The 12,971-nt window shown below is 46.8% G+C and overlaps 1 long non-coding RNA gene across 1 annotated transcript; it reads left to right on the forward strand.

The window, feature by feature from the left end:
• The first annotated feature begins 5,893 nt into the window (after positions 1–5,893).
• On the forward strand, positions 5,894–11,760 carry LOC119937117. Its single transcript, XR_005453926.1, has 2 exons — positions 5,894–6,061; positions 11,285–11,760. It is a non-coding gene; the product is annotated as an uncharacterized LOC119937117 (long non-coding RNA).
• The last annotated feature ends 1,211 nt before the right edge of the window (positions 11,761–12,971 follow it).

Raw genomic sequence — 12,971 nt, forward strand, 5'->3', positions numbered from 1 at the left:
AACCCAGGTCCTTCTGACTCCCACAGTTGGGGCCGAGTCCAGGGACACCCGGTTGGTGGAGAGGGCAGGAAACTCCTCCTAAAAATAAAAAATAAAATAAAAAACAAATGCCCAAGGACCTGAGGGAAAAAGAAACCAAAACCGGGACCCAGCTTTTGGGAAAGCCACTATCTCTCGCCCCCTTCTTGGAATCGCTGATGGCGTTCTTCTCCAGTCAGATCCCAGAACCTGTCTCATCACTGGTTACATTTCTGCTTACTGCCCCCCAACCCATTCTCAAAATTTCAAACGTGGACCCAGGGACTGGGCGAGGGGGGAAAGATGCTGCTGCCTGCTCCAAGCAAATTAAATGTGAATATTCCTTCCCGCACTGACAAAACAAACACCAATCCCTGCCCGGGATTCCGGCCGACACTCAGGACCCTAAGGGTGAGGCAGATCAATAAACGAGGTCGGATCAATAAGCGCGAACTGATCGGAATCCAGACCCAAAGGGGCTGACGCTCCTATCGGCTCTCCAATCCCCGGGTCTTGGTCGGCTTTCGATCGGCAGGCCCGAAGTTCACGTCTCTTTCTATCTACCCATAAAATCAAACAATCAATCGTATTTATGAGTGCCTACTGTGTGCAGAGTGCTGTACTAAGCACTTGGGAAAATTTACAAACACAAAGAGATTTTTTGGTTTTTTCTTAAAAAGCATTCGCTAAGCAATCCACATGCAAACAACAAGACCGATGGTAAAATTAAAAGGAAAATAAAATTTGGACTCTCCATCCTGCACCCACTCAGTCCTGGCTGACCATTCAACCAGCCGATCGTCACCCTCTGTCCAAACATCCCCCTCCTAACCCCCACTGTTCCCCAAAAAGACAGACAGCCCCCACAAAATAGCCGGCCCTGCTGTCTGTTTCAGTGTGGACGCGATCTCCGGCCTCACCTCCTCCCCTAGACATGGAAGAGGTAAATTTTCACTTTATTTTTGAGCCCTATAATGCATTTCTAAGTTCTTTTCTGGCTGTTTAGAAGTCACCCATCGGCTGAACGTTCACCTATAAATGCTGATTTATGATGAGGAGTCGTGAGTTGTTTTTGTTTTATGTTGTCATAAAACAACCGTTCGGATGCAAAACGGTCCCGGGCTGTGGGGTCCACCAGATGATAGGCCGAGGGCTTGGATTTCCACCTGCTTTTGTCCAAAACAGAATTTGGGGGCTGAGGGCGGATGGGGGAGGCGCACGGAGCGGGAAAGCGGGGCAGGAAGTTAAGAAGGGATGCCGTCCCCGATAACAGAGATTCATCGGACTAAATATTTGAAGTAAGCAAGCCTCGTGGACTAACGGAATCCAAGGCTTGACTAAGATATTCTATTTAGAACTTTTATTTTCAAAACGGGAGCCTGCAAAATCCATATATTTCAAAGAGGGTTTTTTCCTTCCCCCACGACAGTTTCTACAGATGCCCAATTTCTTTTTGAGAGGAAAATCCCAATCTCAAATCAGCTCTTGCTTATTTTATACAATTCCTGCAGCCTAAAAGCTGTAAACTCAAAGCCGGAATTTTTATCCAAGCCCTGACGGAACACTGTGTCTGAGCAAGACGCCTGGACTTTTGGATTAATAATTATGGTATTTGTTAAGCGCTTACTATTTGCCAGGCACTGAATAAGGAAAAGAACATTTAGATTCACACCTTCACCAGTTCTTTGCCCCAAACACGGCTCTGTCAGGCACTTAACTAGTCCCCCGCTTCTATAGTCAGTATTTAATTAGACACCAAGCAAAGAATTTCGCTCCTTTTGGGAGTCTCATAGTAAGTCCGATTCTACACCAAAATAAACCAGTATAAATAAAGCCAGGCCTAAGGCAAACACCCAACAGTTCTGCCCTTCCAAGAAAATTTACTAAATATAGAAGTCAGGATCACGCACGGCAGAGATCGGCAGAATACGACTATCGCCTCAGTAGCATCCCGAATGCCAGCCTGTGGCCGTGGGCCAGAGGCCCAAATCCGGGCAAGGCTAAAATGCCTAAAAGGCTCCACCACCGTTTTCAGTTTTGGGTCCCGGACCTGCATCTCACAGTTCAGAACCAGAGTTCTTGGCCTGACACTTTTTTTCCTACCATTACAATGCAGCACACAACTTTCGTTTTGCTCCTGTGTAGTTTGGGGGGAATCATCTGGTTCAAAAAAAAATACATATATATATAGATATAGATATGTATGTACATACACAGACACACACACACGTACACGCACACATACACCCATAGGTGCAGGCCAAAATCACCCTTCCGGAAAGAAGCTCCAAAAGGTAATCCACAAAGACACTGGCACTGATCCTAAAACATTTGCATTCAGAAATAAAAGCTGTGATCGACCTTTGTCCAGAAAGAAAATGAAAGCTCTCTGGTTTTGCAGACTCCGAAGGCGAAGGGAGGGTCGGGGGTGGGGGAAGAGAGCACATCCAAAACGAACAACATTTCTGCAAAAAATCTTGCTCGAAGCCGGTTAAGTCTAGGTGGGCCCAGCCGAGTCGCAGGTTAAAAATTATTAAAAAAAAAAAAGGGGGGAGAGGATGGTGGAGAAGAGAAGTAGGGGTCGTCCCCTGAACCTGCATCCAGGTCCAAGTTCCTTAAACTTGATCTTTGTCCTTGGTCCCGACTGCCCTCGCTCTATCCCGCATGGTGACAACCTGGAAACGTGACCGCGTGTCAATCAAAACCATCTAATCGATGGGTAGGCTTCTTACCCGGCGGAGCTTCGGGGGGACGGGGGAGTCCGACAGTTCACCTTGCAGCGCAGATTCCGGGGGGCTCCTATGAACGCAGACAGAGACACACGGATGCTCAGAGAAACTCCGGAATACCACGATCCCCTCCATCCCCCGGCGCCCCCATTTTTCTCAGGCCTGGGGAGATGGGTGAAAGGGGGGCTGGGGTTTTTTTTTGGGGGGGGGGAGGGTGGTCCCTACCTAAGCAACCGGTCACCACTAGCCCCCTTCTGCTGCCAGCTCCCTGAGACAACAATGGGAGTCTGAGAGGGATGGAAAGGAGGGAGAGGGACAGGAAAGGGAGGGAAGGAGAGAGAGGGAGAGACAAACAGAGACAGAGAGAGATGGAGCATGGGGGGAGATGCAGAGAGGGAAGCTTATTAAGCTTGTCTGGCTGTTAACAAGTCTTGAATGAAGAATGTTAGCAAACAGACAAACAGACCGTGTGATGCCTAGTCCTGACACCATGAATTATTCAAGAGAGAGGGGTGGGGACCCCCCCCCCAATCCAACACCCCTTTCAATGAAGGCAAGGGGGTACGAGAGAAAAATAAATTCTGAAAACTTTTGCAGTCTCCACGGAAAAATAAAGTTAAGAGTGGCCACCCCAAGAATGGCTGATTTTCTACTTCTCCCCCACCCCCCGCCCCCAAACACACTCCCCCAGCCCCCTTTTTCTAGTTGCCACTATTTCGCCCCGGTTACCGCCTAGTTTGTGTCTTTTGTCTGGGAACTGGCACCATTTCACTGCTCGGGGGACGGGGGGGGGGGGGGGTGGAGAGAGAAAAGAGAAAGAAGAGAAAGAAAGAAAATGCGGCTATTTCCATTTCAGCCACGGTCGGATTACATGGGGGGGGGGGGGGGCGTGCATTCGTCCTATTCATGCAGACACCTAGTGCAATTAATACACACACACACATACACACAAGCACACACGTTGCGGTACATTAACCAGTCCTGCTCGCCAGCCTGCCCTCGGTGCTCCTGCAAGCCAGCCATGCCCTCCGTGCCCGCTGCCGGCCCCGAAGAAACCAATTTTCGACCGGAGGGGGAGGGCAAAAAAAAAACAAAAACAAAAACCCAAACACAACAGAAACGGAAAACCGCAGGCCAAACCGCCGAAATTGGGCCTGAACCCTCGACGCTGCGGTTCGCGGAGGGCGGGATTGAGAGAGAGAGAAATGAGTCCATTCGGGAAAAATAAAATAAAATAAAAGGCGGAGGGTTAAATCCAGCAGCCCCCCCCGAAAAGAGGGGTCCTCTTTGCGGCATCTGGGGGGAAAGTTTAGCGCTAGCGGAGTCGGTGCGAAGAGGAGGCCCTTGCATCAAGAATGCAGCAGCAGCAGCAGCATATAATCTATATGCATCTGTGCATATAGAGGGATGTATATGTATTTTTTTGCAGAGCCCAATCTCCCCCTCGCCAGGGCCTGGAGCAGTCCTGTTGCAGGCGGAGGAGAGGGAAAACGTGAGCAGGGGGAAAAGAAGGAGCCAGACGGCTGGAGCTGATGATGAAATAAGTCCTGCATGCACACACACACACACGCAGACCCGCACGCCTGCATAGGCATGCACACTCTGCATGCATGCATGCAACCGGGGGTGCGGCTGCCCCTCCCCTGCTCGCATGCATTTCTCCTTCTCTCCCCCCCAAATTGAAGGAAGGGTTTTTCTCCCCCCCCCCCCCCCCCCCGTCACCCACAGTGGCTCGTGCAGGCCCAGCCCCCTTTGGGGGAGGAGGAAGAGGAGGAGGGAAGGGGGGAGAAAGAGGGGAGGAAAAAAGGAGAAAGAGGGAGACGGTGCCAAGGGAGTTTGCGATCGGCTCACGCCATCCTGTAAGCCCAAATGGATCCGATTAGCTTCCTAAAAGGCGTCCCCGGGTGCAGCTCTCCCGCCGCTCGGGCCCCGGAGGGATGCCAGGCGGCAACGGGTGCCCCGGTTCCCCCGGGCAGCAAAGTTGGTTGGTGCCCACGGTTGGCACAATGCGCCCGAGGGCCTGCATCCAAACCCGGGAGGCAGCAGGAAGGGGGGGAAAGGGAGGGGAAAAGAAAAATGGAGTGATTTCTGTTTTCTCAGACCTTTCCTCCCGCAGCAGCTGCCCCGCCGGGCGGAGGCCTGCCGGTCCTTCCGCCGCCCTCTTCTCCTCCTCTCCCCCCCTCTGGCCCCCAGTCAAAAGCTGATAAGCATTTGGGCGAGACAGCTCAACTGCTGCGCTCGAAGAAAAACAGCTGCCATGATTGCTGGTTGATTGAGAGCCCCTACACACTGCATACACACACACACCCACACCGGGGATTCGGGGTTCAGGCTACCAAATCCCCCCCCAGGTCCCCTAAAATGCCCCTCGACAAAGTCCATACGTGAATCCCAGGCTGGGGAGAAGCGCTTCGGTGGGATTTTTAAAAATAATGCAGATGCACACGTATGCACACACATACACAAGTATGCACACGTATGCACACACACAGGCTCCCCCTACTACCCGGGCGTTAGGGCGATCAGGCCCCCTAAAATGCCCCTCGACCAAGTCCAAAATGTGAAGCACAGACTGGGGGGAGAGCTCCGATTTTTTTGTAATGCAAACCCCCGCATGCACACGTAGGCGCAGACACACACACTCACAATGTAGCGCTCCTTTTCTGCTCCCCTCCCCACCCCCAACCTCAAGCAAACTCTCGGAGCTCCGCCAAAAGTCCCGTTGCTAGTTACCAAGCGCGTTTTTTTTCGCCCCTCCAACGTCCTTTTGATACCTCTTTCCTTCGGCTTCGCCGTGCAACCCACTCCCGGGATAGTCTTTACGATACCTAGAGAAAGCAATTAAAAACAACGACGGGAAAGTCCCCTTTCAGTTAACCTAGAGGGTGGGGACGGGATTTTATTATCATTATTATTATTATTATTATTATTTTCTGGAGGGGGGGATGGAGAGAGAGTGGAGAAGCAGGATAATTTTTTTTTTCTCATTTCCCAGAGACCCACATTTGGTTTTTTCCATTTGTGGCAGATCACTGTAACGCTATTGTAAAACAACTTCCTGCCCTCTTTGGCTCCAAGTCGAGAAGCCGCGAGGCTTCAGTTCACAGCACAAACTCCCCGCACCCGAAGAAACCAGAACCCCCACCCCCACCCCAACAAAAATAGCCCTGCAAATTATTTTTCTTCTCCCTGCCCTTCCTCAACACCGCTCCTTCTTCTGCCCACAATGATTCCTCGAGCGACCTCAATGCAGCTTTTTCTGACCGTTCCTCGGGAGCCAGCCTGGTCCCAGCTGGATAACCCAGGCTTGAAAGGTGGGGAATTATTATTATTTGAATTTTAAACTGTACGTCTTGGCAATTTTGGCTCTGATGGCATACCGGGGCTGTATTTCATCTGCAGGTCTCTCAAGGGACCAGGGTTTGGGCTTTGAACGGCGGCCCCTTCCCCCTGGGGCCCGTTCACACATACGACATTCTCGCCCACATGCAACATGCACACGCAACGCCCACCGCACATGCACACACGTACACACGTTGGCAGTCTGCTCTTTATTGGACTCTCCTACTTATCCTAAAGCTCGTTCGTGGTGACCAGGGGACTTGTCCGCTAACTCTGTTGTACTGTCCTCTCCCAAGCGCTTAGTACAGTTGTTCTGCGCTTGGTAAGCGCTCAATAAATACCACCGGTTGACTGAATACAAGCATCTCAAACTTCTCTCCCTGCTCAAAATTCAAGCTAGTTGTTCTGGCAGTGTTGGAGCCAAAATAGGTTAGGCCTACACAAGTGTTTGTTTATTCTTTCTCTCCTGCTGTCTCTCTCTCCCCTTTCCTTTCTCTCTGTTCTGTCCTTCTCCCTATCTTCTCCCCTTCTCTTTATTTCCCCACCTCACCTCCCCCCCACCAACCCCCCACAAACCTCCATCTCTTCTCATTCTCTCACATAGCAACTGCATTTCTTGGTTCTCCTGCTTAGGCACAATCAGCATTTCTATCCAAGTGTCCTTTTGCGTCACATCTCGCCATTTCTGACAACCAATTGAAATCTCCCCACGGTAATAAAAATATATATACTTTCTATGCTATTGGTAAATTCAAAAATACATGGGAGAACGGGGACCCTGACAGAAGAGGGCCTTCTCGGGTCTCTCTTTTCCGAATTCGGTTGGTTTTAGGGAAAGACCATTGGAGCTGGGGTAAAGGAGACTCACTTTGGTCCTACCGCTCAAATGACCACAGGGCTGGACCACAGGGCTAGGCCGCATGGTTGCCTTCTTCTCGGTAGCCAGATTATAATTCCCCGACACCGTGAAGGTCTTCTACGATAAGCAAGCACTTTCCTGATTCTGCCCTTGCCCAGCGCAGTTTTCCCCTCCTGGAGTCTCATCACCCCCTTTTTTCCTGGAAAATTCAGTTTGGGGAAAAAGCATTGCTAAGTTACTGTTTTAAGACGAGATCTGGCCACGGGTTCTCCAACAACTGCTAAAAAGTAGCTAAATAACTGCAGTTGGGAGTAAATGATGAAAGCAGCCTAGACGTTGAAACAAAACAAAACAAAGCAAAAAAAAGAAAAAAAGTCGCTCCGTTCCCAAAATATCCTGGACTCTGGACTTGAAGATTAGACAACTCAGGACTGAAATCTGCCTGAAGACCAAATCAAGGCAAAAACCCTCTAATTGGAACCACAGTTTAGGCGATAGTCTCTGCGCTAGAAATACAAAATAATAATCCAGGGGAGGGAAAAACATTTCCGTTTCGGGCTCAACATTTTAACCCGTTTACTCTGTTAAGATCCCTAGAACTCACTAGGCCTTGAAAGGCTTTCGCAGAACGAGAATTTGCCACAGAATGAATCCGAAAAGTCAGGCTGGCTTTTGACAGAAAGCAAGAGAAAGGGCGAGGAGATGAGTGTTTTTTCTCAACCCCTTAAATCTCGGAGAGAATTGAACCACTAACTAGCAAAATAAACAGGATAAATATCCCTCCCTTCCATTAAACCAAATATGTGTCTATCTACTTGGTTTTAATATTAAGGGCATCCTGTGGTTTAACAACTTTTTGGGAGACCTGCAGTCCAAAAATGCTTAGGAGCCTGGAAAGAGCAAGGTCAGAGAGACAGCTACATTCCTTCTGCCCTTTAATCCTGGTTTTTCCAAAATAAAAGAACAAGCCCAATCGTAACTAGTCAAGGCTAGAGAAAGTAATAAAACATATGTAGTGCACACACACCCCATAAATGCAGAAATAATAAACGCTTCACTCTTTAAAAATAATATTATAAAGGAAAATTCATCACGACTTAATAATTCCTTTCTTGGGGGGAAGAAATTGTAAGCCCTTCTAAGTGAAAACATTTATCCTGATCGATGTTTAGTGACCCTATGTGAGGATTAAAACTCTGAATTTTGTCCCAAAGGGTGTTTTCTTTATTTTTTCTCCTAAGTCACAATAAGGACACATCCCCTTTTATTTTTAACATGAAACTGAACCTCTACAAACAATTTTCTGGATTGGGAGTCTAGATTTTCCAAGGGGATGAGTGGGGGGGGGGTGGAAAAGGGTGGGGGGGGGCGGTTAGGAGCCAGCACTGGACTAGGGTTTTACCCATAATCGGCTTTGAACTTGGGAACTCGAATTCTGATTTATTCGGGAGGAAATTAGTACTTCTAATGTTATTTCTTGGGGTTTTGCTTTTTTTTCCCTCTACTGTGACAGTACAAAAATATCGAAGCTAATTTAGGCTAAGGGGATCCCAAGGAGCTGGCAATACATTTTAGCAAATAGAGTTGAATGAGGATTTAGGGGCCTCATTTTGGGGTGCTTGAGAGGTAGAGAGAGGGAATTGGCTGGGTGTGACCTTTTCAGGCCTAATCGAAGGACACAGCCTTGATCTGATGTGTAAGGGGACCTGTTGTTCCAGAGTTTCTGTTGCAGATCCGGACCACAATATAGACCCCAGTTTTCTTATGTTTGATCAAACACCTGGCAAGGGCCCATCTCAGCCAGGGACCTGTCAAACGATCACTCTCCCCACCTTAAAAGCATTATTAAAAGCACATCTCTTCCAAGAGGCCTTCCCCGACTAAGCCCTCATTTCCTCTTCTCCCACTCCTTTCTGTATCACCCTTGCACTTGGATTTGGACCCTTTGATTCATTCCTCCCTCAGTCCCATGGCACTTATAGCCATATCTTTAATTTATTTACTTATATTAATATCTGCACACACACACACACACCCAAGACTGTAAGGTCGCTGTAAGCGGGGAACGCATCTACCAACTCTGTTAAATTGTACTCTCCCAAGTGCGTAGTCCAGTGCCCTGCACACAGTTAAGTGCTCATGAAATACGATTGATTGATTGAGAGTTGGGAGAGAAAAACACCTCACTTTCTGAAATCCAGCAATGCAGGGCAGTTCTGAGTAGTACAATGTATGAGGCTGGGAAAAGAAGTGCGAGGAGGGATCCATAGATAAAGATCCTTTCCTTCAAAACATCGTGAAACATTTTTCGAAAACATTTGCTTCAGTGCACTACGTTCTAGCAGTAATGTTTTTGACCAAACTTGGCATTAAACCGATATCAACACAAATGAAGTCCTGGCACTCCAGCGGGTGTGTTTCAAGATGAAAGTGCCAAGCGGTGCTTTGCATTAGCAGAACCCAAAAAGCATGTGTGCAAAACAATTCTTTAGGTCTTATTTTTTCACGTGCAGCGGTACTGAAGTATGCTTCGAACACACAGTTATCCACATTTTGTTCTGCCCACTGTAAGCATTGCTAAATTCTGAATCCACCTCAAACTCCATGACCCAGTGGGGTGGTGTTTTCTTTCCCTGCTCCTACAGTCCCCCATTGCTAGTTCCCTTTCCTCCACGGTTCAGAGGGAGGGTCTAGCTGGGATGACAGAACTTGAGTTAGAGAAGGCCCATTTGTAGTTCGTGAAGGAGGTAAATCCCAGCTGGGAGCCGAAGCAACACGGAATATTTTCACCCTCCAAAACTGATAAGACCTCCCGGGGCGTATTTTTGCATTCCGAAATGTGAATCAGAAAATATTTCGCAAACCACAGTGTGAATCAGAAAATATGAGTTAATAATTGTTAGTGGATGCTAATAGGTGTATTTATGGTGGAAGCCAGCTCTGTGGCTGGAAGGGATGGCAGATCGTTGATCGGATAGCGTGCTTTTGTGGGAAGGGAGGGGAAATTGAAACATTCATATTTAGGGGGTTTGCTCTAGTTTGGTGGTGGGCAACTTTCAGTCCCAGGGAGAGTCACCCAGATTTACAGGGAGTTTACTTCACTTTTTCCTCACAATTTCGGGGAGGGCGGAGGTTGCAACGAACCTTTCCTAGTGGAAGGAGTCCAAAAGCTAAATGACAAAAAAATTCTACTGTAAAAAAGCAAAACTATAAATAGGAGGAATAAAATATCTCCTGGCAATCCAGGGGGGTTTCTCCCTTTAAATTTAATAACCTCAGTCTTTTCAAAGAAAGCCGAGTAACAGGGCCGGTGTGTTCTGAGTCAGAAATCTGCAGGCCTGTAACAAACCCAGCTAACACCCAAGTATATACAAAGAGCAGCGTCAGACAACAAAACTATCAATTCTTCACACTGATTCCCAGGTGCCTTTATCCTCCAAAACGTGGAAATGTCTTGGAAATGTTTTAATTTCCATGAAGTCACACAATGATCACGCAGATCTCCCGCAGATACTCAGTGACCTCTGCTTTGCATAGATGAGGAGGAAATGCTGAGTAGAATTATCTTAAAACACACTTTCTATAAAATTACCTATCCAGGAACACTCATCCTGTTTTTATGCTCAAAGGCTCAGTGCAGATTGTTGGGGTTTTTTTTAATGTCAATAAGTGAAATGTACTAGAGCTAAATTCACTGCGTTTAAATTCACCAGATTTACTCTTAAATGACATACACAAGATTTCCTCAGCTGCTTAATTTATCGCATTTGTTTTTGTCATGACCACAATATTATTTTTAGTACATTGTCTATGTATATTGTTATTTTAGAATAGGGTTACATGCTCCACTTTCGTTTCCTGATTTCTATCACAAATGCTCAAATCTCGGGAGTTAACCCAAGGCGACAAAGACCTACAAAGATTTTCAGATTTCACTGGGCACAGCAGAACAAAATATTTTAGAAGGACTATTTTGACCGGAATAGTTTTTATGTCATTTTCCTCGCTACTGAGAGGTAGCTTTTTTTTAGGTAATCACTAATCTGAAAAGTACGAGAGAGAGAGAGAAAGAGAAATTGGTCACAATTTTTCTGCAGGAAGCTTATACGGTATTAGATGGGCAAAGAGGGAAGGAATAGCCTCTTCTACATTAAAAAATGACAATGAATTTTTATTAAATACATTAATTGGAAAATGATTCCAGATAAACATATTTTTTAATTACTGTTTTAGTAAAAAAAAAAAAAACCTCCCTAATGAGTAAGGTGTGGAATCTCTTGCCTCCCTAAGGCCTACACTATTTCTAATGTCTCATTCATTAATTTTTTTTTTTTAGAATTACTTTTGGAACCTTGATGAAACTTGGACATTTTTTATTTTGGGAGACCTCAATTATGGAAGTGATCTGCTTACATCGCCCGCCATCACAGACAACGGGAGACATAAATATTGGAGATTTTTCTCCAGCTGCTTGCCACTTGGTCAGGAAAACAATTGTAATTTTCAATGTCAGCAGGATCAGAATCCAGGCATCGTAAATGAGGGCAAGAGTTTTCTGTCTTTGGATGTCACCTTTAGGATCGACCGCCGAAAGTGTGTAAAGAACATCTGGGGGGCTGGGGGTGGCAAGGGAGAAGAGAAAAGACTCCCAAGCATATAAAATATAAGTTAATTTGGTGAAAGAAAAATAATAACTGTAGGTCACCAACTCGGTATAGGTGGGGAGATCCAGAAGGGAATGAAATATCCCTTGGGATACTTTATTAAATGTCATTGAAAAATAAAAAGCGGACCTCGGTCCCATTGATAGGTGCTAGCAGTCTAAGGTTAGGGGAAATATCCTTTGACTCAGTGCTCTTATCAGGAAAAATTATCTGTTCGTATATGGCAATTATGATTTTTCTAATTTAATTTCCTTTTTCCCTACAGAGTCACATGAACTCTATATATTATAGCATAAATTTTATATACAAAATGGAGTCACACTGTATACTATAGAAAGAAACAGATACAAATATAAATATATGTGTACATGTGCATGTGGCAAATGTCCTGACGAAACTCAAATTAGAGGAGATCTCACAGACACAAATACCCTCCCAATATAATATCCATTCAGGCCCTGGTGTCCCCAGTCATGAGCAAAAAGGCTTCTGAAGCCAAGCTGAAATGTCGAGCGATGCTGGCTCAGCCTCTTAAAGGGCCGCGTGAAGAAAATGTTCTCGATTTAGGGAATGGGTTCTGTGTAAGTTGCCTTAGTCCCTTCCCCCAAGAACGCCAAGCCTCCAAGCTAACCCTGAAGGCCGATACAGGGAACTCGCCTGCTTTCACATTTAACTGTTTCTTCCAGGGCATCGAGAGCCCTTCTCTGCGTTTTTCTGAGGAGGCTTAGGAAATGGCGAAAGAGAAAACAAGTCCAAGGGCAGGGTCTGGGAAGTGGCTGCCACTCCATCTGGAGCAGAGCAATGTGGCCAGGCCTGTCTTTCATTGGCCCTTCCGCTGGGACCACGTGATGTTAACTCTATCGTTCACCGGCCTGTGCGGAGGAAAAATATCACGATGCAGTCGGGGAGTGACGGGATCGAAACACCTTTTGGCTGGATTTCAGGCCTCCGATTCTGGACCTGCCGGGCTGACGGTGAGACCGCGCTCTTTCAGGCCCAGAAATCTGGACTGGTTTGGGGTTGATCGGGCCCCTGGTCATCGACAATGTCGTTTCTTAGATTAAGTTGCAGGAGCTAGGCGGTTTCAGGATGAGATCCTAATTCACGCGACATAAAAGATGTTCTGACATTCAAAGGAACCTTCTAGGCACCTTCCTCCCCTCCCCTCCACACCCCCGCTCCAGCACAAAGTCCCTTATTATTTTTGCAGGCCCATTCTACAAAATAGAATCCCAGCCCACGTAGTAGTATGGGAAAAATTCAGCTATTCTGAAGTACTGTCCCTACATGAGTCCAATTGGCAGCAGAACAATAGATTTTTTTTTAATGGTATTTGTAAAGCCCTTACTATGTGGGATT

This window comes from Tachyglossus aculeatus, chromosome 14, assembly GCF_015852505.1.
Source record: "Tachyglossus aculeatus isolate mTacAcu1 chromosome 14, mTacAcu1.pri, whole genome shotgun sequence".
Taxonomy (NCBI): Eukaryota; Metazoa; Chordata; class Mammalia; order Monotremata; family Tachyglossidae; genus Tachyglossus; species Tachyglossus aculeatus.